The sequence below is a fragment of the Argiope bruennichi genome, chromosome 10, assembly GCF_947563725.1.
Source record: "Argiope bruennichi chromosome 10, qqArgBrue1.1, whole genome shotgun sequence".
Classification (NCBI taxonomy): Eukaryota; Metazoa; Arthropoda; class Arachnida; order Araneae; family Araneidae; genus Argiope; species Argiope bruennichi.
The window spans coordinates 92,770,010-92,797,808 of record NC_079160.1 but is presented as its reverse complement, the minus strand read 5'-3'; positions in this window follow the sequence as shown (position 1 = coordinate 92,797,808).

The window sequence follows — 27,799 nt, the reverse complement described above, 5'->3', positions numbered from 1 at the left end:
CTATCGTATTCACAAACAGACAGATATAATGCCATAAATATGTTATTGAAACCCAAAGTGGTCTGAAATGTGGAGATTGACCAAAATCTTGAGTTCGAATTTTCTTAACGATTACAACATTTTCTCAATAATTCGTAAACGAGAAAGTAAAAATTATTGCTTAGGTTTCTGAACAACTTAATTTAACTCAATGGATCGAATAGGTGTGGTTATTTGTTAACATTTCTGCTGCTTATCAGAGCACCTTTTATAAATTCTTGTCACTCTTAATTTCAATTAAGTAAAAAAAATTAATTAACCTTGAAATAAAACAGTAAAAGAAAACAAAGATTAATAAAGAACAAAAAACGCAAATTTATTTTATTCTAAAAATTTTGAATTTTCTTTATTGAATTCAGTAATGATACATTTTAACAAAATGATTCAAATCAAATAGATCTTTTTAAAACCATTTTTGAGCATTACTTTGCCAATGGATGAAATGTATGTGCTTTCACTGAAATATTTTAGATTGGTGCATCAATTTTCCTTTGACTTCTATTTTCATATATTTTTTTATTATGTATAATCCATTTCGCATTGGATTCCTTTGCCAAAATTATTTTCCATTTCATTCAAAAATTTCTTATTATTGTTTTTTAAAAATTCAAAAAACAAATCGTTAAAAAATTCCATTAATTTCTTGATTAATTTAATATTATTTAGCCATTTTAATTTGGCAGAATCAATTCTTCATTTTTTAAAATGCCTTCAAATTTCTTATGAGTAATTTCAAAACTTTTATACTCATCAGAATTAAATCCATATTACAAAATCAATTCAGTGCAATCTACAATCAACGGGTAAACGTACAAACCAGAAAAATGAATAACAATAAATTTTGCCATTCATTAAATCATTTCATTGAAAGTTATTTTATTTCATGGCGAAAAAAAAATCACTTCTTCTATTAAATAATCAAAGTTTAGCCTTTTGTAAAAAGAAGGTCCCTAATATCTCCCTGTTATGATTGACAAACATAGCCACAAGATTTTCTAGCCGTTAATATTAAACATCACTATTAAGAGTTTGGCCAGAAGTATGTGCTAATGTCCGCAAGATTTACTGACCATTGACGATGGGCATTTCAAATTAATTTTAAACAAGGATCAATGATTTAATAGCTCAATTAAAATTTCATTTTATTATTGAAGAACTTTGAATTTATTAAGCCATTCTAATCTAGAAAACTTATGATCAAATAACTTGTTAAATATTGAAGATGATAATTCACAATTAAATTTAGTCTAAAGTAATAATTTATTATAAATAATAAAAATTTTGCTTGTTTTAAAAAATGGGTCTAAGCATTCTGTTGCCATAGTATATGAAATCTATTTTGTGGACAAAAACACTACCTACCTGATGATTGGGTATAATTATATCTAAATAAAATTTAACAAAACCTCAACAATTCAGTTAAGCAATCATAGATTGGTCATATTTTCATTTCGTGGCCAAAAACACTGGCTTACTGCTGGTTGAGTATAATTATATCTAAATAAAATTTTTAAAAAACCTCAACAATTCAGTTAAGCAATCATAGATTGTTCATATATTCCTTTCGTGGTCAAAAACATCGATTTACTGGCGATTAGGTATAATTATTTCAAAATAAAATTTTTAAAAAACCTCAACAATTCAGTTAAGCAATCATAGATTGGTCATATATTCCTTTCGTGGTCAAAAACATTGATTTACTGGCGATTAGGTATAATTATTTCAAAATAAAATTTAACGAAAACTCAATAAAAATCATGGATTGACCATATATTGAAAGAAGTTAGGCTATATTTTGACACATTGATCCGGCAGCCCAGCTGATGACCAAAAAGAAAAATTATCCCTACTCTCGACTTCAAGCTGCGAAAACAAATCGTTATGTTTCATATCCGCCAACTTCGAACTTTCCTTCAAGTCATCCTGAACCATCCTTTTCGTCTGCCTTCAGAGCAGATGAAAAACGACACCTCGAAGCCATTACGAGCGCAACCAACGTAAAAAATCACACCACTGGCAAGAAACAAAAGAAGCAAGGGTAGGCAGGTTGCGCGATTTATCAACGTCCACTTATCCCGGGAAAGGTGTCCATTTGTGTGTATTGCACAGGCACAGGATTTGGCGACTCGTTAATCAAATCCATGATATATCCCCGTTTCAAAACGTGAGAGTGCTTCAGAATTAAACGTACTTCTTTAAGACAAATGGACTTGGCAAGAAGGTGGACTGTTAGGGGAGTGTTGGATGTGTTTCTTGGATTGAGGGGATGGCTCAACAGGGCAACTAGATTATTTGGAGGGACTTTTTTAAGTTTGCTTACAGGTTTATTGTAGTTTGAGATCTACCGTCATAGTAACAATTTTTCTTGCATTTTCACATTGTTGATGCTCTTTTTATTTGTATTTTTTCCTAATAGTTGCTTTGCGAACACGATCGCAACAAGAAGTAAAAAGTTAGAAATGTCTAGATATGAGATCTACGGCTGGTCGTCTTTTTGTTGTTGTTCATGCTGCAACTGTTTCTTGCTGACATTGTTTTTATTTATATTTTTTTTTTATATTTGCTTTACAAATAGAATCAGTCACTTTAAATAAAAAATTTAAAAAATGGATATGTTTTGCTTTTTTTTTTTGTATTTGTTTTTAAATATTTCTTTGCAAATATTTCCAAATACCTTGACGCTCTAGTATTTCTTTTTTATATATAAATATAATTTGAATAGCTACTATGTGTATAGTTCTTTAGATTATTAGACATAGATGATAGTATGTCGTATGTTTCGACAAAATATCCTGAATATTATTCAGTTTTATGTGCACGTTTAACAATTTATGGTACATGTAAAAATACACATGTTCTTTCAGAAATGATTTTAACTCTCAACATAGTTTATTTCAATGTTGTATTATGCAGTTCAGTTATAATTCGGCAGGGATTATAGTCATATAATCAGAAAAACCCTAAGGAATAATTGAATCTTTAAAGCGAATTTTTGTGAAATATTATTATAAACTAATAGATAAGAAACAATCTGTTTTCACTAAAAAAAAATAGAGAATCTTTGAACATTACTTAGTAGTGACATCATTATTTATGCCAGAAAAAAATGATGTCATTACTAAGTGACAAAATCAACCATAACTCATGAACCACTGAATAATATTCCGCCAATTAGTAACATTTAATGTCATTAATTATTAACTTATAATCTCGTTTTTATAACCTTAAATATTAATAATATAAGTTCTCATTTTGCTAATTATCTGTATCTCAAGAGATTAAAAACGAAGCTACGTTTTTCGTATTACCCACATATTATTTTGTAACCTTACGCCGAATAATACTATGATATTTAAAAAAAAAATGTTGAATAAATTTGTAAAAAATAATTACTGATAATAAAAATAAAATAATTGAACAATTTAATTCCACATCTAAATTTTAATTTAAAATTTCGATCAAAATTTACTTGTCAATCATTCTCTTTTTCAAATTAAAATTGTAAAACCTAAATAATTTTATTAATCAATTATGATATTACCAAAAGTTAATTTTGAAATAGTTAAAAATTATGATGACGAAAACATAAATCAGCGATTGATAGCTTTTTCTATGAAAAAATAAATAACTATCAAGTAATCTTCTAAATAATGGATTTTTTTTCCATTTTCCAAGTGAAGATATGCTATAATGAAGATACTGACAGGTTGGTAAATTATATGGAAAAAATTATTCGCAAAAAAAAATGAAACTGAAAAAAAAACATTGATTTTTGAAATGGAAAAAATATGCTCAAATGTGAAATGAGTAATTATTTTCAATGACAGGTACTCTTTTTCCTTTACCACACTAATAATTGAAACATTAGTTTTGTTTTCTCTAAAGTTCCGCTGTCTCCACGCAATAAATTTTCCGTGGAGGTAATTAAAAATGTGATTTATTGCTTAATGATTAATGACAATGACGATACTTAACTTAATGACGACAACTCCATTTTAGTTAATGAAGCACAAAATAATTATGTAATCAATTACAGACAAGCAAACAAGAAAAAAAATCATGCTTACATTTATTTTACTCAATAATTTATAAAAAATGAAAGTCTATTTACAAGCTAAGTAAATAAATTTTCAAGACTCTGGTTCAGAATTGATAATTTTATGATCAAAGTTTTTTACAATTACAAAAAAAAAATTCATTAAAAATATTTTGATTGCCACTAATAACACTTTGATTCTTAATTTTCTCGTATACGTGAAAGATTCGATCTCCGTATATGTATTCGTACAATACAATCGGAATCGAAATTTTAACGTATCTCAGACTTTTGTATAAATACGAAAAACACCTGACTACCTGACAATGATAACTCGAAAGAGCTTTGAGCCGGATTGATAAAATAAGGTATGTAATATTAACACAAAAATTTAACATTAACATTGAAAAAAGTCTATTAGTAGAAAGTCTGTTTGTCTGTCTGTGTTTAAATGAATACGACAACTGCAAAATAAATTGTGCAAATTGGATAAAATTTGGCGATTTCGATCATAATAACATTTGGCGATAACATAAACATAACTATGATTATGATGATCAATGACTATATTGAGAAAGCGCGGAGAAACAATTTATAAGTGGCTATTGTTTCATGTAATGATAAAAATTAAATACTTAGACTCACATTTACGCTTTATCGGGAAATAGTTACATTTTCGGTATAATCATAACAAAGCAATTTGTGTTGAAGCTCATATTCAGCAAATCCCAATATAATATTATCTATGCTACAGCCACATTCAATTATAGTCTGTCTCTGACGAGCAAGGAAGTATGATGTAATGATTGCTTGATATCAAATGAGTTTAATAACTTAGGGCACATACTTAAATAATACTGATACGTCTTATACTTCATAATACTTAATTAACAATAGATCAGTACTGAAAAACAGGGGGAAATGCGCCAAGCTCAATACCATTATATTGACTTTGTTACTTTCTTTACCTTTATTATATTACCTTTGTCTCAATATCCGAGAAAGGCCGCTCAGACTTTTGGTTTTTCTATCGTTTATTGGTCAGAGAGGAGAATACTTAGAAGAAATTTCAGAAGAAGAAGAGAAAGTGTCTCATCTGATGAAAGGAGTCGCCGAAGATGTTTACCAGGCACTACTGACGAAAGAAATAACCACTACAGAGGACTTTATTAAATGGTGTAGAAAGATCGAAGAGATGCAGCAAAAGAGGATTTTGGGTAGGAAATTTGAAAGGCTCCCAAATGTCGTACCAATGGCTGCAATTGACCAACAACTGGATCTGGTATCACTAGTACGCCAAATAGTGCGTGAGGAGATCCAGCGCCTCATGTCCCCAGTAGTCGATCCCAAACTCCAAGACAAAGGCATTGAAGCCATTGTTTGAGAGGAAGTGGAAAATGCTTTGTCTCCTTTTTCACGGACAACATCAGAGTGGACAAAGGTCAAACCAAGACGCCAACCTTCCTATGCCGCCGTTGTCAGACGACCTACGCCTATAGCACAGCAACCACAGAGAAAGACAAATATCTGGCGCACCCCTGACAGAAGACCCGTCTGTTTCCATTGTGGCCGCCCATGACATGTCGTTCGATATTTCCGAGATCGCAAAGCTATTTTTGACGCAAATAGGGCTAACAGGAGAGATTTCGGCCTTCCGCCGTCGAATGAGGGACGCTATGCCGATGAATACAGCCTACCAGCAACCCAAGGTTTGTTGACAGCCCATTACGAAGATGATCGCTGACACGCCGCTATAGATCTCCGTCGCCATATAGAAAATCCAGTCAATCTCCTAGCCACAGAAATGAGGAAAACTAAGCGGTGCGACCTTCCTTGGGGGTAAGGCCGCTAGTGACAAAAATCCTCCGATTGCCGCAAAGATGTCCGGAAACAATATTGAAGTATTCGTCGATAATGAGCCAGTACCTGCCCTTGTGGATCCTGGAGCTTCATTTTCTGTTATCTCGGAGAAGTATCGTCGCCTACTGAAGAAAGTTATGTTTCCAACAACTAACAATGTTCTTTTAAAAGTCGCAGATGGAAATTACTGAGACCAGTAGGAAAATGTACGCTTCGTCTCGAAATGAATGGCCGACATCAAGCTTTTGAATTTATTGTTTTGCAGCAATGAATTCACGATATCATCCTTGATTGGGACTTTTTGGGCGCTTCACAAGCTGTTATAGATTTTGGCCGTTCGGAGCTCTTATTTCAAGACGTCATTCGAGAATCCCAAACTCCAGACTCCACCCGTTTATTCACGTTGGAAGACTATACAGTACCTGCTCGTTCTATCAGAAAGATTACTGTCTTAAGGCGTAAGAACCATCGAGCCATCGACGTAATAGTAGAGAAAAATATAATGCTCCTCTTAAACAAGGAAGTTACCATTCCGTCTACTATAGTTACGCTCCTTAATGGTAAAGCCGAACTATGGGTTGCTAACGGACAAGGAGAACCTCAGATCATCCCTAAAGGCATGTGCATTGGGTATGCCGAACCCTTACGCGAAGACTGGGTAAATACCATAGACGAGGGATCGCTTTATTCCACGACCACTTCAAAGGCAAAGTTGGATGTCATCGACTGTACCAGGATGATAGCTCCGAATTTGAGGATCGACCAAAAAGAAAGAATGTTACATCTACTCCAGAGGTTTTCGGAAATTTTCGACCAAGAAAGGACTTTCAAGAAAGGAAATCAACTCAATGTTAAACACCGAATAAACACAGGCGACCACTTACCTATCAGTCAGAGAGCTTACAAAGTGTCCCCATCTGAACGCCGCATTATCAGTGAGGAGGTAACCAAAATGTTAGAAAAAGACATCATTCAACCATCAGAAAGTCCATGGTCATCTCCAGTCATCTTGGTCAGGAAAAAAGATAGAAGCTGGCATTTTTGTGTTGATTATCGCCGACTCAACAAAATTACCAAGAAAGGCTTGTATCCATTGCCGCGTATTGACGACACCTTGGATTGCCTGAAGGGGGCAAAATATTTCTCGTCTATGGATCTATACTCCGGTTACTGGCAAATAGAAGCTGATGAAGCCGATCGTGAGAAAACAGCTTTTATAACACCTGATAGATTATACGAGTTTAAAGTGATGCCATTTGGCTTATGCAACGCTCCTGCAACTTTTAAAAGGATTATGGATAATCTTCTGCGACATTTAAAATGGACAATATGCATTTGCTATTTAGATGACATTGTGGTGCTCTCAGAAACATTCGATAAGCATCTTCAGAGGTTGGATACCGTCCTTCACTGTATACAGAACGCAGGCCTTATAATTAATTCAAAAAAATATCGCTTTGGAGCAAAAGATATAAAGATCTTGGGACATCTAGTATCCAGTGATGGCGTACGACCGGACCCAGAAAAAGTAAAGGCCGTGAGTGACTTTCCCGTATTTAGGAATATCCATGACATCAGAAGCTTTCTGGGACTTTGCTCTTACTATCGCCGATTTATAAAGGACTTTTGCCATAAAGCCGAATCTCTACAGTTGTTACTGAAGGGGGACACAAAATTCTGTTGGGGACCTGAACAATTGGAAGCTTTTGATAACTTAAAGAAAGATCTTACCTCCGATCCTATGTGTGCCTTTATGACGAAAATGCACCAACGGAGCTTCACACTGACGCGAGTGGATATGGAATCGGCGCAGTATTTGTTCAAATACAAGATGGGAAGGAAAAAATAATAACTTATGCCTCGCGTACTCTGACGAAGGCTGAGAGAAACTATTCCACAACTGAAAGAGAATGCCTTGCGGCCATATGGACTATAACTAAGTTTCGGCCATATCTCTTTGGAAAGGCTTTCAAGATCGTCACTGATCATCATTCCCTGTGTTGGCTGACAGGACTGAAGGATCCCTCTGGAAGACTCGCTAGATGGGCGTTGCGACTCCAAGAATACGACGTATCAGTGGTGTACAAAAGTGGAAGGAAATACAAAGATGCTGATAGTCTGTCCAGAAACCCATTAAAAGTCGATGCTTCATGGTCTGGGGACTCCATAGGTGCCACTTTATTCACTGATCTCTCAGAAAAACAGATGAAAGATCCGATATTGGCAAAAATAATAAGAGACCAATAAAGTACCGAAACAAGGAGGCTGGGACACTTTGAATTAATCGAAGGAGTCCTCTACAAGAAGAATTTTGATTCGACCGGAAGGAAATTTCTACCAGTGATCCCGAAGCATTTACGGCTCAGTATTCTAGAATCTCTCCATGACGACCTTACCGCCAGACATCTAGGATTCACCAGGACGTATGATAGAATAAGAAAGCGATTACATTGGCCAAGATTGTACAAAAATGTTCGAAGATATGTGATGCACTACCGAGAATGTCAAAGGAGAAAATCTATTCCTCAAAAGCCACCGGGTCATCTCGTGCCTATTCCACCAGCTGCTGCTCCTTTCCATCGCATCGGAATCGACCTGCTAGGAAGATTTCCAAAATCTGACGATGGAAACAAATGGATTGTAGTATGCACTGATTATCTGACGCGGTAATCAGTCACCAGAGCTTTACCGATGGCGGAAGCTACACAAATAGCCTAATTCCTACTAGAGGACATAATCCTGAAGCATGGAGCTCCACGAGTTACCATTACAGACCGTGGTCAAGTATTCCAGTCCAAGCTGGTGTCCGATATTAATCGACTGTGCAATATCACTCATCGAATGACAACAGCCTATCATCCGCAAACAAATGGCCTTAACGAGCGATTCAGCAAAACGCTAGCAAATATGCTTTCTATGTATGTTGATGTCGAACAGAAGAACTGGGACCAGATATTGCCGTTCGTTACATTCGCCTACAACACTGCCAATCACGACACGGCAGGTTTTACACCCTTCTACTTACTACATGAGCGAGAAGCTGAAACGCCATTGGATACGATGTTTCCTCTCTGCCCCAACGAGCTCAGCCAAGAAGACGATTACGTTAGCCATCTGATTAATAAGGCAGAAGAATCGAGGCAATTAGCTCTTGCCCGAACTCTCGAGGCTCAGCAGAAAGATCGCCGGCATTATGACTCCAAACATCGGATAGTGGCATACGAACCAGGAGATTTAGTGTGGATTTTTATTCCAGTTCGAAAAAAAGGGCTTTCCGAGAAGCTCCTCAAGAGATACTTCGGCCCTTATCAAGTATTGAGGCGGTTGTCCGACATCACCTATGAAGTAGCCGATTTCGATCCTAATTCTAGAAGGTGGAAACCGAAGGAAGTTGTCCACGTTTTACGCATGAAGCCATTCCATGATCCAGAAGAACAAGACGACCAACATTCTTATTTAAGTATGGAGGTTCCGGAAAGAGACATTTCTCAAGAGACTACTCCCCCTGAAGACACGACAACTTATACTGGCCCTGCGACTCGATCAAGAACTAGAGCCACACAATGAAATGTCATAACATCGAGACTCTGTTCTTCTAAAGAGGGAGCAATGCCGCATTGAAAAAGAGGCAGTCGAATCTCTATGGCCGAATAGTCATAGCACTGATCTCATAATCAAGGGATTGTGAGTTCGAATCCCGCGATTCACAGTTTGTGTAAATATTTAATTAATTGATTTTATGTTTCTCTTTATTTGATGTTCCAGAAGTTCTGGACATTTCTTTAGCTTACCAGACAAGTGTTCTGGACTTTTCTTACTGTCTCCAGAAAAGTATTCTGGAACTTTCTCTGCTAGTATAAAAGCAGAAGGTTTGTCAATTACTGTGTTCTGAGTTCAGAGTTCCGTTAATAAACTGATTTAGCTCTACTTCTTGTGAATGTCATTGAATTCTATACTAAAGTATCTACGTGACAATATAATGATAGTTTAAAATTGTATTTCCCATTTCAAAGTAGTCCTGTTGAGTTTCAAAAAAAGAGGACATTCATCGGAATAAATTAATTTAATTTGATTACGATATCTCTTTCCATTGTATAAATCACTTGCCACTTTCAAATAATACTTTATTTATGATATAAGAAAAGAAAATTAGAAGCTCACTTCTCTTTAATGTATCATATACTTCCATATAAAAAGGCTGCTTATAACGTATAGTGAGCAAGTGAGAGTGATCTACCCGAAACTTCTTCTTAAACTCTACAATAAATCTGTTGTCTTCCTCCCCTCTCAGCATAAAATTCTGAGGATTGAGCAAGGCCATGAACGCATTGAATGCTCAGAGTTTTATTTTTAGATTCTCTCAAATTTTTATTTTTATTCTCTAATTCTGTGATTAATTGCTTGAGTGCGGATAATACGCAAGTATTGTAAAACCAAATATATATTTTGGATCCTTTTTTTCGTTATACTGAAACCATAATTAGACACAGGAAAAAAATTGTAGTCCCAAATATATATATATATATATATATATATATATATATATATATATATATATATATATACAAAAGTATTAGAATCAAGTTAATAGGAAAAACAAAAATCAAATAAAAATTAAACCAAAAAAATTATTAAAAAAATATTAAAAAAGAATCCGGCCTGAAGACTTTTTCAAGGGTCACCCTCAGGCAGGGATTCAAATAAAGGGATTTTTTCTGTGAGGACATACAGACATAAGTCTAATAATGATTCCTCGCGACCCGAAAATCCCCTGAAATTATGCTCAAGAGATATACCATTTTTAACAGAAAGGAAATACAAAATAACAAATTAGAAAAAAAACCACAAAGTAAAAATACAATAAAAACAATAACAATAAAAACAAAAAAAAAACAGCATTAAAATTAAAATTAAAATTAAAAACGAAAAGGCCAGTACATACCATCCAACAGTGAAGGAAACTTTAAACAATCGATTGTGATTTCCTGTTTTTAAAAGTTAACGGTAAATTATGTAAACAGAGGTAGGCACCCAGCGCCATCTATTGAGTGATCCAATATGCAAGTAAAGTTCTATTTTTATTTAAGCCAAAAGATTAATCCCAAACCATAGCTTGTTTAATTAAAAAATTGACATTACAGTAATTTCTAGGAAAATCATTTTTAATTAAATTTTTAAGGAGGATATTTGATGCTTCAATATAAGAATTTTTATTATTGCAAACCCTTTTGATCCTGTTAACTTGTGAGAAAATTAGATTTTTGAAAATTTTAGAGTTTAGATTGGAATGGTAGTTACATAGTTTTGTTATTTTAAAGTTGAAATCATCCCTTTTATCGTATATACCAACTATTGTTTTATCATTAGCAATTTCGATTTTTAAATCCAGAAAGGTAGCCTCAAGTTGATTTATATTTGTATCTTTTAGAATTAAATCTTTTGGATAGCAATTAGTAATAATATTAGTATTGTCGAAGTTAATCAAAAGTAGGTCATCAATATATCTCCACCCGTTTATTAAATTATATTTAATTATTTTTTTCTCATAGTAATGCAGGAAAATATTAGCTAAAGCACTTGAGAAAGCTGTCCCCATTGGAATGCCCTTGACTTGTTTATAAAAATTAATACCATTAATACCATTAAGGTATGGTTTGGGATTAATCTTTTGGCTTAAATAAAAATAGAACTTTACTTGCATATTGGATCACTCAATAGATGGCGCTGGGTGCCTACCTCTGTTTACATAATTTACCGTTAACTTTTAAAAACAGGAAATCACAATCGATTGTTTAAAGTTTCCTTCACTGTTGGATGGTATGTTCTGGCCTTTTCGTTTTTAATTTTAATTTTAATTTTAATGCTGTTTTTGTTGTTTTTTTTGTTTTTATTGTTATTGTTTTTATTGTATTTTTACTTTGTGGTTTTTTTTCTAATTTGTTATTTTGTATTTCCTTTCTGTTAAAAATGGTATATCTCTTGAACATAATTTCAGGGGATTTTCGGGTCACGAGGAATCATTATTAGACTTATGTCTGTATGTCCTCACAGAAAAAATCCCTTTATTTGAATCCCTGCCTGAGGGTGACCCTTGAAAAAGTCTTCAGGCCGGATTCTTTTTTAATATTTTTTTAATAATTTTTTGGTTTAATTTTTATTTGATTTTTGTTTTTCCTATTAACTTGTTTCTAATACTTTTGTATCAATTCATCTGTGTTTTAGAAGTAGCTGCAATTGCGCTCTCTAAATACTATGAAGTTCCTTTTTGGTTTTAGTTTAAATAGGTAATAAATTTTAGTTACGATTTCGAAACTGTTTTGTTTCGTTTTCATTTTAGTTTCGTTTTCAAACTTTTTCTTACTTTAGATTGGTTATATATATATATATATATATATATATATATATATATATATATATATATATATATATATATATATATATATATATATATATATATATATATATATATATATATATATATATATATATATATATATATATATATATATATATATATATATATATATATATATGAAAGTACAGACCAATAGACAATCAACTTTTGACAGATTTGGTGTTCAAAATTAAGTAAGTAAGTTCAATTCAAGTATTTACTCTTTACATCCTTAAAACTGTGTAAAAACTAATACTCATTGGCTCTTTCCGTTTTGTACTTATCGTGTTCACTTGTGTTCGGACAGTTAGATAGATAGATTTCCAAATCCCAAGAACTGTGTCGAAAATTATCTAGATTGATCATTGATTCTCGTTGACATAAATCATTTTAATAACATAATTTTTCAAGGATGCATTTATTTACTTCATAATTAAATTTAATGCACTAATCAGAATTATTTTATTGGCTCATGATTCACTTTAACTCTTAATTCCTTTAATAACTTTATCAAAATGCATCAATTCACTGATTTATAGAAGTCAACAGGAGTAAGTTTTACAAGAGTTTCATCAACAGGGGGACATTTTAGTTTGATAATACATCAAATTATTCCTTTTCGTTAGGAAAAACCATCCTATAAAACATTAACAAAAAAGACAAAATTATCCAATCCAAATTTATAATGTGGGAATGCAATTAAATTTAATCTTCGTCAGGACATTGACAGAAAAAAAAAGAAGGAAATACATATCTTTAGCAGAATATTTTATATTTAGTCCAGCATCTAGGAAATGCATTGATAAGAAAAATTAATTAAGAAATAAATTAGAAAAAAGAATATGTAGGAATTTTTATCGAATTAAAAATAGGGTCATTGCTCAATCAATTCATCATTCCACTTTCACATTGGAGCAAATTCATCTCTTTTTTTTTTTTTTTTTTTGAATTTTTTTGTAATTGTTTCACCGCTTTGAACATTACAGTTATTTATATCATTTTTAAATTCAGTGCATTAACGAGATTACCATATTCATTCATAATACACTTCACAAAAAAAGTCTTTCAAAGACATTATCAAACTACATCTTGAATTCATTAATTTGCAAATCCATCAAAGGAATAATCTTAAGATTGGCATCTCACCAGAGCATTTCCTCTCACCGAAAATACATCCATTAAAATAAAAGAAAAAGAAAAGAGCATATCACCTAATCTAAACAGATAATACAGAAATTATACCAAATTTATTCTTCCTCAGAATTGACAGGAAAATAAAGAAAAGGAGAACACACCTTTAACGGAACGTTTTATATTTTGCCAAATATGCTAAAAGTGCAATGTGATGAAAAAATAATTAAAAAATATCAAATAAGAAAAAGGAAGGACAAGTATGAATTTTTATGAATAAAAAGAGAATCAACCAAAATATTTCTTATTTTAAACAGTCGCAAATTTATCGTTTTTTATAAAACGCTTTCCGAATAGAAAGTCAATTAAAAATATTTTACTGTTTTGAATATTGCATTTATTTATTTCCTTTATAAATCCAACGCATTAAAGCAAATTACCATAATGATTCATAATTCATTTCCCTGATAAATTGTTTCCGTGACATTATCAAAATGCATCATGAATTCATTTATCTACAAATCCATCAAAGGAATAATCTTAAGATTTGGTATCTTACCAGAACTTTTCCTCTCACCGAAAATACATGCTGTAGCACTTCTTTTTCCCCTCGAGCAGAGGGGAAAAAGAAGAAGTCCCTTGGCATTTTACAGAAGTCCCTTGTGGCGTTTACAGACAAGCAGTTGAACGGGAGACTTGCATCCTGAGGTCGACTTTTTCCTATGCGCAACGCTTGCTCTAACGCCGAATGCTTTCGATTGGAAACGGTGGAATCCCTCCACCATACTATTTTCTTTAACTTAATTGTCTACGTGTGTTTGTAAATTTTGTAGTGTAGCTGTGTTTGTGTAGATTAAAAATATTATATTTAAAACGGGCAGTTCATTAGAAAATCGCAACACACACACTATAATGCATTAAAAGACTAAATGAAAAAAAAAGGAGCATACCACCCAATCTAAGCAAATAACATGGAAATCATATCAAATTTAACCTTGACAGCAAAATAAAGAAAGAGAAAACATACCTTTAGCATTTTTATCCTTTTTTTTAACCTTTTATATTTAGTCAAATATGCTAAAAGTGCGGTGAGAAGAAAAATTAATTTAAAAAAAATATTAAATAACGGTGAAAAGGTATAATATGAATTTTTATCGAAGTAGAAAATAGGAACAACCAATATATATATATATATATATAATACTGTTACAAATTTATCATTTTTTTAATAAACAATCCTTTCCAGCAAAAACAAAATTTCCCAATTAAAAATATTTTATTGTTTTGAATATTAAGTTTATTTATTTCCTTTCCAAATCCAACGCAGTAAAACAAATTACCATATTGATTCATAATTCACTTTTCTGATAAACTCTTTCAATGAGACTATCAAAAGGCATCATCAATTCATTAAATTACAAGTCCATCAACAGGGGTTATCTGTAGATTGGTATCTCGCCAGTCCATTTCCTCTGACTGAAAAAAAGATAACATCCATTAAAACACTAAAAAAATAGAAGAAGAAGAAGAAAAGAGCAAACATGCCCAATCCAAACAGATCAAATGGGAATCAAATCAAATTTAATCATCATCAGAATCGTAGAGAGAAAAAAAGAATGGAAGAAAAAAAAAGTAAAAGCACACCTTTAGAGGAACATTTTTCCACCATGAACCACACCCCAGAGCGTCTGCAAACATGGCCTATGTGCAGCGAGGAGAGGTGTTTCTGCACATTTTGGAATCGGAGTAACATTTTCCGTTGACATGTGACATTGATCTATGAGGTTGTGCACTCATAAATATGGAAAAAAACAGCCTCCTCCGAGGGTGACAGGGCGAGAGTGTAATGTGTACGCCCATGGGGTAAAATATGAGTCTTTATTACCGGATTCTCAACAGGTAATGAAAGAGGATGTGGTCACGATTGTGGTTGGAGAGGTGCCATAAAACTAGATGCGAAGGCGATGAAGGCATGCGAAATTTACCTTCATTAGTCCAGGAACGCAAATAAATAACGCTCGTCGTTTTCTTTAGATTCCTCGGCAAATGTGGCAGGAAGGCCACTGGGTACGACAATGTGTTAAGCCACAGTATTTTGTAGCTTACTATCCCTTTTTTTTTTAATTTATAGTCTTTTGTGAATACTGCCTGTTGTTTCCTGTTTCGACCATGTTTGATGAGAAGGTTGCTGTTATTTCAAGCCAATGAATATTCTTATTAATTTTTTCTTTGGATGCTTTGGTTGCTTGCTGCCTAAAATCACAAAGATACAATATGGTTTTGTTTTGTTTTTTTACAGTATTTTTAGTATCTGTTTAATGTTTTCCTAAGTTTATTCATATTCATTTGCTGCTTGATATCGATTATTGGATGGTTATTTGATGAGAAGGTACAATGACCGTTTACAAAAAGAAAAAAACAATAAATGTTGTTGAAGCAATGCCATAATACTAGAAGCGAAGGCGAGGAAGGCATGCGAAAGTTGCTTTCATTAGTCTGAGAAAAAAAAATAAAGCTCATCGTTTTCTTCAGATTCCTCTGCAAATGTAAAAGGAAAGCTAATTGAAACGTCAGTTAGTTTAATTACAGAATTTGTTAGGTGGACTGCTAGCCCAAGAATGTCTGTATGTTGGAAATTTTTTATTATTGTTACAGATTCGGGGTACATTGTTAATGTCATGTTTTGTAAGTTCAATATTTGATTATATTTAGAGAAGCTTACAATTATGATAATCTAATTTGTTGGTCTATAGTTCTCCTCATTAAATCTTTTGTTGGCCTTTTACCAAAAATCGGGGAGTCGGTTACCCAAAATCGGAGATTCGTGTCTTTAAAAAATTGAATTGGTGATATTTGTGCAATGACATCCTATATTTGTTCATATTCGTTAACTTTTTTTTTTGATGACAAGCTACAATGAAAATTTATTATTAGTATTGAGAAATTATTATTGAGAATTAGTATTGAGATTCAAGAGAAAGTATTAAATGTATGCGCTCCCCTTCATATTTGATCATATGTAAAGAAATATCATACTCTTCATACCTTCTCATTCATCTAAATATTTGTATTTGGAAAAAAGAGGCCACCAATCTCTTGAAGATAATATAAAACTAGAAATGAAAGCTACTAAATTTGCCTTTAGAAATACAAAATAGCAATTAAATGACATTCACCTTTCCTTTCAAGCTCCTCTGCAAATGTCAAAGGAAGGACAACAAGTGTGTCGATGGTTTTTGCCACAAGATGTTTTTGTGTTGCTGGCCATGATCAGATACACATAAGATAGCTTTAATATATGTATTGAATTTTAGGTACTATATTGATTCTTTCATATATTTGTTTTTATTCACTTACTTCCACCCTGAAGGGGGGAAGGAAGCACTTCAAATATGAGAATGAGAAGTTCCCGTATGGAGGTTGGTTCCCTCAGCCCGAATGGATACAGAAATAGTGTGGGATCGACCACCTTCTACCGATGACAGGACTAGCTTTTCATGTTAAGGTTTGTATTTGACCTGTGTTGGCCTTTAGGACCGAACATTAGCACCGACCAATACATTCGCAGCAATCCAGTCATTCAGATTTCTCCATGTGCCTCGGTTTAGTTTAGTTTAGTTTAGTTAAATTAACGTTTAAAGCAACACTAGGATTATTCTGAAACACTAGGGCTTGTAATTTGAAACCACGACGAGGTCGACACCTGATCTGGCATCCCCCTCTCCCAACTTCCACACCACATCAGCGAGAGGACCAGAGCAGGTCGGAGTAATCAATATGGGATTACTCATTTACTACTTGATATTAATTGGTGGATGTTTGCCTGGTGATAAGATACAATTCCATTAATATCTTCCTTTATTGCTATTAATTAAGGGCATGTGTTTGTTTGAAGAAATTTGGTCACAATTATTTTGAAGAAACAATAAAACTAAATATGAAGGCATGTTTGATTACCTTCAAAAGTCCAAGAAAACAAAACAAAAAACAATACTTGTCATTTTCCTCATATTCTTTGGCAGATGTGGGGCGAAGGACAAGAAATGCGATCATCGGTTTGACCTTATGATTTTTTTTTTCTCTTATGGATTGATAGACAAAATCAGATATATAATAGATTGTTAATCCGAAAATTCAAGTTAGTTTGTTACTGTCGTTTTATCCGAAAATTCAAGGAAGTCTGTTAATTAAATTTGAAATTTCAAAATTTGTATCTAAAAAATTTTAAAACTTTTAAAAAATAAGCTATTTGCATGTATTTAAAACTCGGGCCAATTCAGGACATTTAATCAAACTTGCACCAAACCCCGGCAGACTTAATGAATTCGCGATTGAACATAAAAATATGTAACATTCCAGTTCATCCCGGTCGTTCGGTCACATTACTTTAAATTGTTCAGAAATGCTCATCCCTTTGATACCAATAAGCATTTTTTTTTATTTCCTATATATAGCACAGAAGTTCGTATCTTCATTTAAGTAATGCGACGGACAATTCCATTTCAATCCACTTAAATCAAGCGCCACTTGTCACAACTTCTTACTCAGAAGATGAATCTGTCGCATTAATCTAATAGCACCTTAATTCTAGCTACATTTCGGAGATAATATTCCACTCATGCCCTCCATTCATTTTGAGTCAATAGCTTTGGTCTCACCTGATAACAGGTAGCAGAAACAGAAACATTCCCATCTGCGACACGAGAAACTTATGACACGTTTCGTCTCAATTTGAAGTGCAAAGATTGAGGACAAGGCATCCAGTGTTGAAAAATGTTACGATGGAAGCCGGACCACTTGATTGATTTGCTTGATTTGAGAAAAGCCATGATGACAAACACGCCTTTCCCCGTTATCTTTTTACAAGAACAGCTATCTTCCTCTTCTTGTGCCTCGAAGGTGCCCTCGTAGAGCCTTACCAGGAAGGGGGATTGCCCAAACGATAATCTTGCTTGTAAGCACACGCCTATGAAGATGCTCCTCGACGCCCAAGCCCTTGTTTTTTAAGGTATCGTGTTGAGTTGCTAATATGGTGGAAATGTACTATGTATCTTCCAGAAAATGGATCGTTCTGGGGAAATTGGTTTTGGAATGCAGTACCTTAAAAGGTCAGCCTGGAGAGTTGGCTTATTACTTTTATTGGCAAAGGATGCCTATAAAAGTCATAAGCTAACTCCCTAAGAGGTATTAATGGCAGAGAATGCCAATGAATGCCACGATTTATTAATTTTCTTCTTCTTTACTTCACGTATATGAGGATTCAAAGAGAAAGTTTTGTAATCATCAAAATATCTGAACTCGAGATTTTGAACGAATTTGCAAGTTTCAGACCTTAATGCAGTACTTAAAAAAGTCAACTTAGAGAGATAGCTTATTATTTTTATTGGCAGATATTGTCTATAAAAGTAATAAGCTAACTGTCTAAGAAGTATTAATGGTAGAGAATAACAATTAAAGACACGGTTCAATATTTTTTTTTTCTTTACTTACTCATATCTAAGACAGACACAACTGTAATTGTCAAAAAATTTTAACTCGTTATTTTGACGGATTTCCAAATTTCAGACCCCCGAATTCGAGAAACACGTTTTTGGAATTATGACTGCTTTGAACAAGATAATTCTGAAAGCCTTTAATGGATGAAATTTGGCATTTGGCCTTTACACTAAATATTTTAACAACAGATAGTTATTAAATTTTATTCAAAATCCATTTTAAAAAATCTATATGCCCAACTATCCGAGTGCAAGTGAACGCGATAATTACAAAACGTAAGAAGCTAGTTAAATAAAATTTGGTACACAGATTTAGCATCTATATAATATATCCGTATCGAATTTAGAACCAAATCTCTCCAGGGTTTGGCTATCTATCAGGCTTCAATTTTGTATGCATTTCAATGCGATCATTCAAAAAAAATGCAACAATTTTGGTAACTAAAATTTGATTTGTAATCTTGTGACTACAATTATGACTCTATGACAAACTTTGAATTCGGTCGGTTGAAAAAAAGTTGATATTCGATTTCTTATACTTGTGTATTAATAGAATGTCAGTGATTTATCGGCAAAGATAACACGCTAGATTCATTAAAAAAGCTAGTTTCAGCTTAAGATCTCTCTTTCATAAATATTGCTCGTTAATGGTATGTAGTTAATACACAATTACCAATCTTCTTACTATACTATGACACACACAATTCTCATGTGTGAAAATAAAATCTGGGCACCCGTGATGTTCATCGCCTTGCTGAAAGGTGTACAGTTTAATATGGGATGTGCTGAATAGCACCTTTATAAGAGAGTATGCGAGAAAGCTTCAGCGAGACCACTCCTGTTGGTTATAAATTTAATAATACTTTTAGGTTGTTTTAAACTTTGTCAATTTAATGCGAAATGCTTGTTGAAAAAAGCCTTCAAAAATATGGAAATGTGGAGATAGATTTTTACAGAAACAGATTTCCGAAATTTTAATTGGATTTTTGATTAAAATAAAAAATTTAAAGCGCTAAATTTTAAAAAAAAAGGAACTTTCGGTAGTATTAATCTCTCAGCAGCTTTTTCATTAACTTTTTATTAAAAATATTTGAAGTATATTGTGCAACAATGCTTTTCATTGTTTTAATTATTGAATTTATATCACGGTATTATTATTTGAATCACGGTAATATTAAAGACATTTTATTTGTGCATTTTTGTTATCGCTATCACATAATGAAGAACAAATTTTAAAAATAAAATAGAGACAGTCGAATCAAACCTAAAATGGGATCATGTTGTGATGTTTCGAATTTGAATTGAATCTAACATTTTTTTATATATTTCTGATATTGATAACCTTTTTTTTAAAGCAGAGTTCTTTTACTTCTGTTTTAACTTCATTAGAAATTTGATCCTTTATTGTGTATAGGAAAATACTGAAATAGTCTACTATAAATTTGTGAAAAAATAACTACTTTAAGTTCAATATGTTAAGTTACATAAGAGCACATAAAAATGTGAAAAAATAACTACTTTAAGTTCAATATGTTAAGTTACATAAGAGCACATAAAAATGTGAAAAAATAACTACTTTAAGTTCAATATGTTAAGTTACATAAGAGCACATAAATTTGTGAAAAAATAACTACTTTAAGTTCAATATGTTAAGTTACATAAGAGCACATAAAAATGTGAAAAAATAACTACTTTAAGTTCAATATGTTAAGTTACATAAGAGCACATAAATTTGTGAAAAAATAACTACTTTAAGTTCAATATGTTAAGTTACATAAGAGCACATAAAAATGTGAAAAAATAACTACTTTAAGTTCAATATGTTAAGTTACATAAGAGCACATAAAAATGTGAAAAAATAACTACTTTAAGTTCAATATGTTAAGTTACATAAGAGCACATAAAAATGTGAAAAAATAACTACTTTAAGTTCAATATGTTAAGTTACATAAGAGCACATAAAAATGTGAAAAAATAACTACTTTAAGTTCAATATGTTAAGTTACATAAGAGCACATAAAAATGTGAAAAAATAACTACTTTAAGTTCAATATGTTAAGTTACATAAGAGCACATAAATTTGTGAAAAAATAACTACTTTAAGTTCAATATGTTAAGTTACATAAGAGCACATAAAAATGTGAAAAAATAACTACTTTAAGTTCAATATGTTAAGTTACATAAGAGCACATAAAAATGTGAAAAAATAACTACTTTAAGTTCAATATGTTAAGTTACATAAGAGCACATAAATTTGTGAAAAAATAACTACTTTAAGTTCAATATGTTAAGTTACATAAGAGCACATAAAAATGCCACCAACTAGATAAATGAAAGATAATGTATCATTTTGACATTCAGTATGTTGATCTCTCTCTTGGAAGGAAAACTTCTTTAATGAACTCTTTCATATTGCCACATGCGTTTCCCAAACGATGCCGTACTAAATAGCAAGATAATTACTAAAACAAGCAACGCTATGAAATAACCACTTCAGGGTTTCTAGCTTAATTATTATTGATTGTTTGGATTGTCATATTGGCAATAAAAACATTAAAATAGATTTCAAACAGCTTTGGATCTAATGGACCAAAGACAAGAGCTATTAATCTAAAATTCATAGTCGATTCTGATCGCATTATGACGAAATGACTCATGATTTGTTTGTGTTACCATAATTCAAAAGCAAAGTAAACACAAAGGTCGATATGAGATCCATCCTGATAGTTTAGCATACATAAAGCTTTAAATAACAACTATAAATTCATATTTACTATCATTACCATCATTATTCTTTTTGATGCATATGATCACGTATTTTCCATCACTCAATCTTCTTCTTATTTGACATTATATATATTACTAATTTGAATGGTTACTTCTAACCAGTACCTAATTAATTACAGCAAAAGAAAGCAAAAGTAAACTTGCGGCGGCTTATCTTTAATAAATTGGTAAAATTACCTCAGCCGAGAGGCTTATTTTCGGTTTTTAAGCAAGCAAAAATAATCATTTAAGAGATAGCCGAATTTGCCAAATCCGCTTCGGAGGTAATTCATCATGCTGGTAATCCTGAAAGGTAGGAAGCAAAGAAGGCTAGCTTGATTAATTAGAGGCGCTTATCAGAGAGCACATGACGGCATGTTTGCTTTATTAGGTATTTTAGCAGATACGGAGACCGGTTCGTCGCTTTCTTAATGAACAACATCTGTTTCGTGGATAGGCAGTGAAGAGAAAAAAAAATAAAGGAAGAAGGGTAAACGAGGTATTTAGCTTTTTATCTTGCGAACTGACCGGCGATTGCTGCGAAGTGCTCAAAGCTTATATTCTGTTCTGTTATTTCAGTGTTTAGAAAAGATATTACATTTCTGTTTAAAATCAAATTAAAAGATTTGATGCCAAAAAGAAATAACATCTTTCTGTGAGAATTTTCAGTTATAAATCAATAATTATCTTTTGGTAATTTTTTGTCGTTAGGTTTCAAAAAGAAATAGGGCTCCAATTGTTATTCACGAAATAGAGTTGTCTGCCTCGCTAATTTATTTCAAGATGCAGGTAGCTTCTGGTGTTGCCTAAATAGTGTTAAATCTTTAATTTAATCCCATTGGAGAGCACCTCAAAAATGAGCATGAGAAGCTTCTGGTTTGGTGGTTGGTTCTCGCCACACTGGCAGGTACAGAGAAGGTGGTTATTGGCTACCTCCCATCGATGACGGGACATACTTTCCCCGGGAACGGTTGTATCGTGGCCGATGAGGACCCATATTACTCAATCACTGTTCCCGCCAAAGTTATTGTCGCGGCGGTCCGTCATTCATTTTTTTCCGTGTGCCTCAGGTCGGTTGTAGCAGTCAATTTTTGATACGCCTTTAATCTGGTTTGGTGGGTGGTTCTCACCACCCTGGTAGGTACAGAGAAGGTGGATATTGGCTACTTCTCATCAATGACGGGACGTACTTTCCCCGGGAACGGTTGTATCATGGCCGATGAGGGCCCTTATTACTCAACCATAGTTCCCGCCAATGTTGTTGTCGCGGCGGTCCGTCATTCAGTTTTTTTCCGTGTGCCTCAGGTCGGTTGCAATAGTCAATTTTTGATACGCCTTTAATTTTTAACAACCTTTAAAAAGCATAATTCCACTACTGATCATTTACTTAGACTATTAAACTTAAGTAACAAAACAAGGCCATCATTTTGAGTATCCGGATGATAGTGGTTTTGCAGTGAACTACATCCACACAATGCAAGAAGTAAATTACTGAAGGAGAATGTGATAGTTGAAAAATGTAATTTTATATGTAGAGCAAAATATACTGTCTGTTTAAATTAAAATTTTCTTTAAATAAAATATTATGACAGTCGATTTATTTGTAGTAAAATATTTTCCCTAGTAATAGATGAAATACACATTTTATGGGGAGAAAGAGGTAGATCTGACAATTACGTATGGGTCATGTCATCTGAAAGGTATGTTTTTCAGCGATAAGACTTTTCTAATATATAAGAACAATTTTAAAATTAATCAAAACAAGTATTTTTCAGAATTTATAAATTTCAGTTTCCAAACTTTTTTAAAATTTTCCAAAAAGTTGAAAAATCAGAGATTTTATATCAAACTCTTCAAATGTTATTACTCTATTTTCAACTGATCACATAGCCCCTTCCTCCTTTTTTTTTTGGGGGGGGGGGGGGTATTTTAGACGATCTTATCAGAAGAGAGAGCACTTCAAGCTTTTAGCCGTTTTCTCATCAACATGTGAACACAATAACTTAAAATTCCAATGTATGGTAAAATTTAATATAGACTTATATCTTTTAATCGATAATATAGATTAATAATATAATCGATAATATATAGATAAATAATATAATCGATAATATATAGATAAATAATATAATCGATAATATAGATAATATAATCGATAATATAGATAATATAATCGATAATATAGATAATATAATCGATAACATAGATTTATATCTTTTGGGGCCAAATCCTGCATAGTTGATCTTAGTACGATAGGTCGATATTACATCTTCGATATTATTTGCGTCTAATAGGTCCAAAAACGGGATAATTTTACTTTGCATGATAAATGCTTTCAAAAATGTCATCACAAAATATGGGAAGTTGAATTTTAGAAATATTCATTCAATTATCTGGAAATATCTATATATTCATTATCGGCGAAATGTTAGTGCTACATTATAGTTTCAAAAAATTACTCCGCCCCTTTTCAAGGGCATTCAGAAAAATCGGAATGACCGAAACACCGCAACAGCATTGATGGGAGCACTGTGATTGTGTCCTAAGGGTCATTACAGGCCATCATACAATGTCCTCGGTAGGGTACACCTCGTCATCAGTAGAAGGTGATCAATTCTCTGCACAAGGAAAGGGTGGAAAAAAACACTATTTTTAAAGTGCCCCACGCCTCAGAGGATTTGTTAATTAAAAGAAAACATCTACACATCTACTTTTTATTGATTACACAAATTTTCTCTCATCTTTTGAAAATTGCAAAATTCCAGAGAATTAAACGCATGTATTGTATTTATTTATTACTATTTTTTGTGGAACAAGTACCTCAAAACATTTCAAGAAATCCCATTCCTAAAGTCTTCATCAAAATTGGGAATATCTCCAAATGGATTACAGCTTTCTGGGTTTTTAATTAAATGCTTCTTAGCAACCAGGTGATCCTTCTCGAAATGCATTGTAACTTTCTGAGGTTTTGATTAAATGTTTCTTAGCAACCAAACGATCCGTTTCTAAATACATTGTAACTTTCTGAGTTTTTAATTAAATGTTTCTTAGCAACCAAACGATCCGTTTCTAAATACATTGTAACTTTCTGGATTTTTAATTAAATGCTTCTTAGCAACCGGGTGATCCTTCTCGAAATGCATTGTAACTTTCTGAGTTTTTAATTAAATGCTTCTTAGCAACCAAACGATCCGTTTCTAAATACATTGTAACTTTCTAAGTTTTTGATTAAATGATTCTTAGCAACCGAGCGATCCGTTTCCAAATTCATTATAGCTTTCTGAGTTTTGAATTAAATCCTTCATAGAACCTGGCCTATCCATATCCAATACGAAAATAAGGAGGCACTAAATACATATGTAGGCACTCGCAGGGCTCGACTTAGCCTAATTGAGGTCCAGGCAAAAAATTTCTTTGGGGGGAGGGCTCTGTCTTTTTTATATTTGAAAAGCAATGTTATTTTAACTAATTTCTTCTTTTTTTTTTTCTTTTTTTTTCATTAACTGAATTAAAGAGGCATAAAACGGTCAACAATGGATTTTACACTAACTTACATTTTGTTTTATAAAAGTTCATTAAAGAAGAAACCGTAGAATAAACTTTCTATTCGATTTGGGGCCCCCTCTGATGTGGGAGCCCGGGGCAACTACCCCGTATGCCCCTGCTTTAATCAGGCTCTGGCCATTCGATTAATTTAAAAGCCATATTAAATAATAAATACGCAGATTTTCAAACAATAATATGGGGGATAAATGGACTCGTTGCATGAAGTCCACTAAAAAGCATATGCTTAAGTATCATTCATACATGAGCAGTTATCCTTATGGCGGAGTGTGATTTTTCTTTAATGATAGTATAAAAAAATTTAATCTTTATTAAAGATAGAATTTCATTATTCATAATATTTTTTTTTCCTTATTTATCAAAAATAGTTCATTGACTGCATCCTTCATCGTCAGTTTAAATCGTCATCGTCATAAATCGTCAGTTTACTTAATACATTAGTTACTAGTATCCTCGTAAAATATAAAGGAAAATCCAAGGTGCTTTCTCAATTCATATGAATAAAGAAGCTAAATTAGTGAAACCTAGTTATTTTCGTGTCTGTAACCCACATATATCGCTGCGATCGCTCATTTTCCCCCATAATTTTGTGTGAATAAAGAAAAAAGACTTTACAGTGTCTTTACTTAATGGCATTGTGACATTTGCTGTCAGCCTAATCATTTGAACAGTTTGACGATGATGAATCTGCGCCTCGATCTTTCCCTAATTCAAACGAAATTGCTATTTGTCCCCAAATGAATGATTTCGTTATAGATTCCAAAGATAAATTTTTTGTCAGAAAACCATTTTCAAATTGAGGTCGAAGTTCCTTTCAATGTTTCACTGCTACCTACAAGCTTCAAATCACAATCTTAAAAAACAGACAAAAAAAAATTAAATACAGTATAATAGAAATTCTATTATGATTGCATAGACATTCATAAAAAAAATCGAAAACTGCTTTCGAACTCATTTCAGAGTTCCCTTCAATTTTTTCTCATTTACACAGAAATTTGAAATTCAAATTACTCACAGAAGTAGAAAATTTGATGATGAGATTTGAAACACAATATTGTAGACATTTTGCTGAAATGCCTTGACATTAAAATTTGTTTGTGTAACTGCGAAAATATATACTTAGAATAATTGGTCTTCCAACCCCAATCCTAAACACTCATCTGATTTTAACAATTTTTATTTAATATGAAAGGTCATGACTCCTATACATATCATTAATGGCCAATTACCACTCATCATACTTCATTTTTGAGATAAATCTCATTAAACACTACTACATTGTATATTACCCTATGGAAAAAAATTGTAACAGAAATCTCCAACCAAATTACTGAACCCATTTCGTTAGTTTTTATTTCATATTAAAGTCCATGATCTCTAGAAACGTCCTCAATAAGCTTCTGTCTCTTTCACTATTTCCATCAATGATTTTCGAAAGAAATTTCAAAAACATTATTTTGCTACATGCTTTGTATAGGGGAAAAAACTTTTCCAAGAACAGAGTTCTCAAGTTGCAAAACAGTGCACTGATTTCGCCAATTATTACTTCATTTGAAACCTTATGGCATTTAGATAAGGCCTCCGACTTCTATTTATACCTTGAAAAATGAGATCTTAAAGCAGATTCTAATATCATCAAACGAACCGATTTGGCTCTTTCATTTCTCCGCTTTGCATGCATAGCTAACCTATCAGAATGCTCCATATTTATTATCCAAGCCTAAATAAAAGAGTATTTTATCTAATGTGCTGAGATATAGTTAATTGAAGTCTAAATTATTGCTATGAATAAAGTGAATAAATGGCTCATTGTCGAAGGTGTCTAATTAGACCTTAAATTATCGAAATATCTCCAAATAAATTCTTTAAGATCTTTGAACGAGATATGATTCCACTGTGCAATTGTGAAACTTCATCATCTTAAGAAAAATATCTTAAAGATTGTGAGGGATATTTTGGATTGAGAAGAAGAGGAGAATGGTTGAAGAAGAAGAGGAGATTGGTTGCGAAAAGGATATTGGTGAGGTGGGAAGCAGAGATTTATGAAGAGGAGACAAGGTGGACTCAGGTGTCCACCATGTCATTTGACATCGATTAAATGGAATTGGACGCACTCTTATTAATTTTGAAAATATTTCAAAATCTGTCAACTTCGCTTTGCTTTATTAGTCCAAACGAAGTTCACCTGTCATAGCAATGTTTCAATGTCCAATTCATCGTGTTCATTACTTTTTGTACCGTGATTAATAAAGCAAGCATCTAACAGAGAATGGAAAACGTATCAGTTTATTTAAATATTTATTTACTAATAAATTCTCGGGCTTTTTCTAATCCCTGATTTCCCAAATCAAGTCAATTATGCCCCTGGGTCAAGAGTTAATGCCAAGAAAGAAATGTGTCATCTTCTGTTATTAAAGCAATCGGGAGTGCACAGACAGTACCAAAGATGGACTCGGTTTCAGCTCCCATATACAGGGTGTTGCCGAATTCGACCGACGAATTCACGGGGGTGAT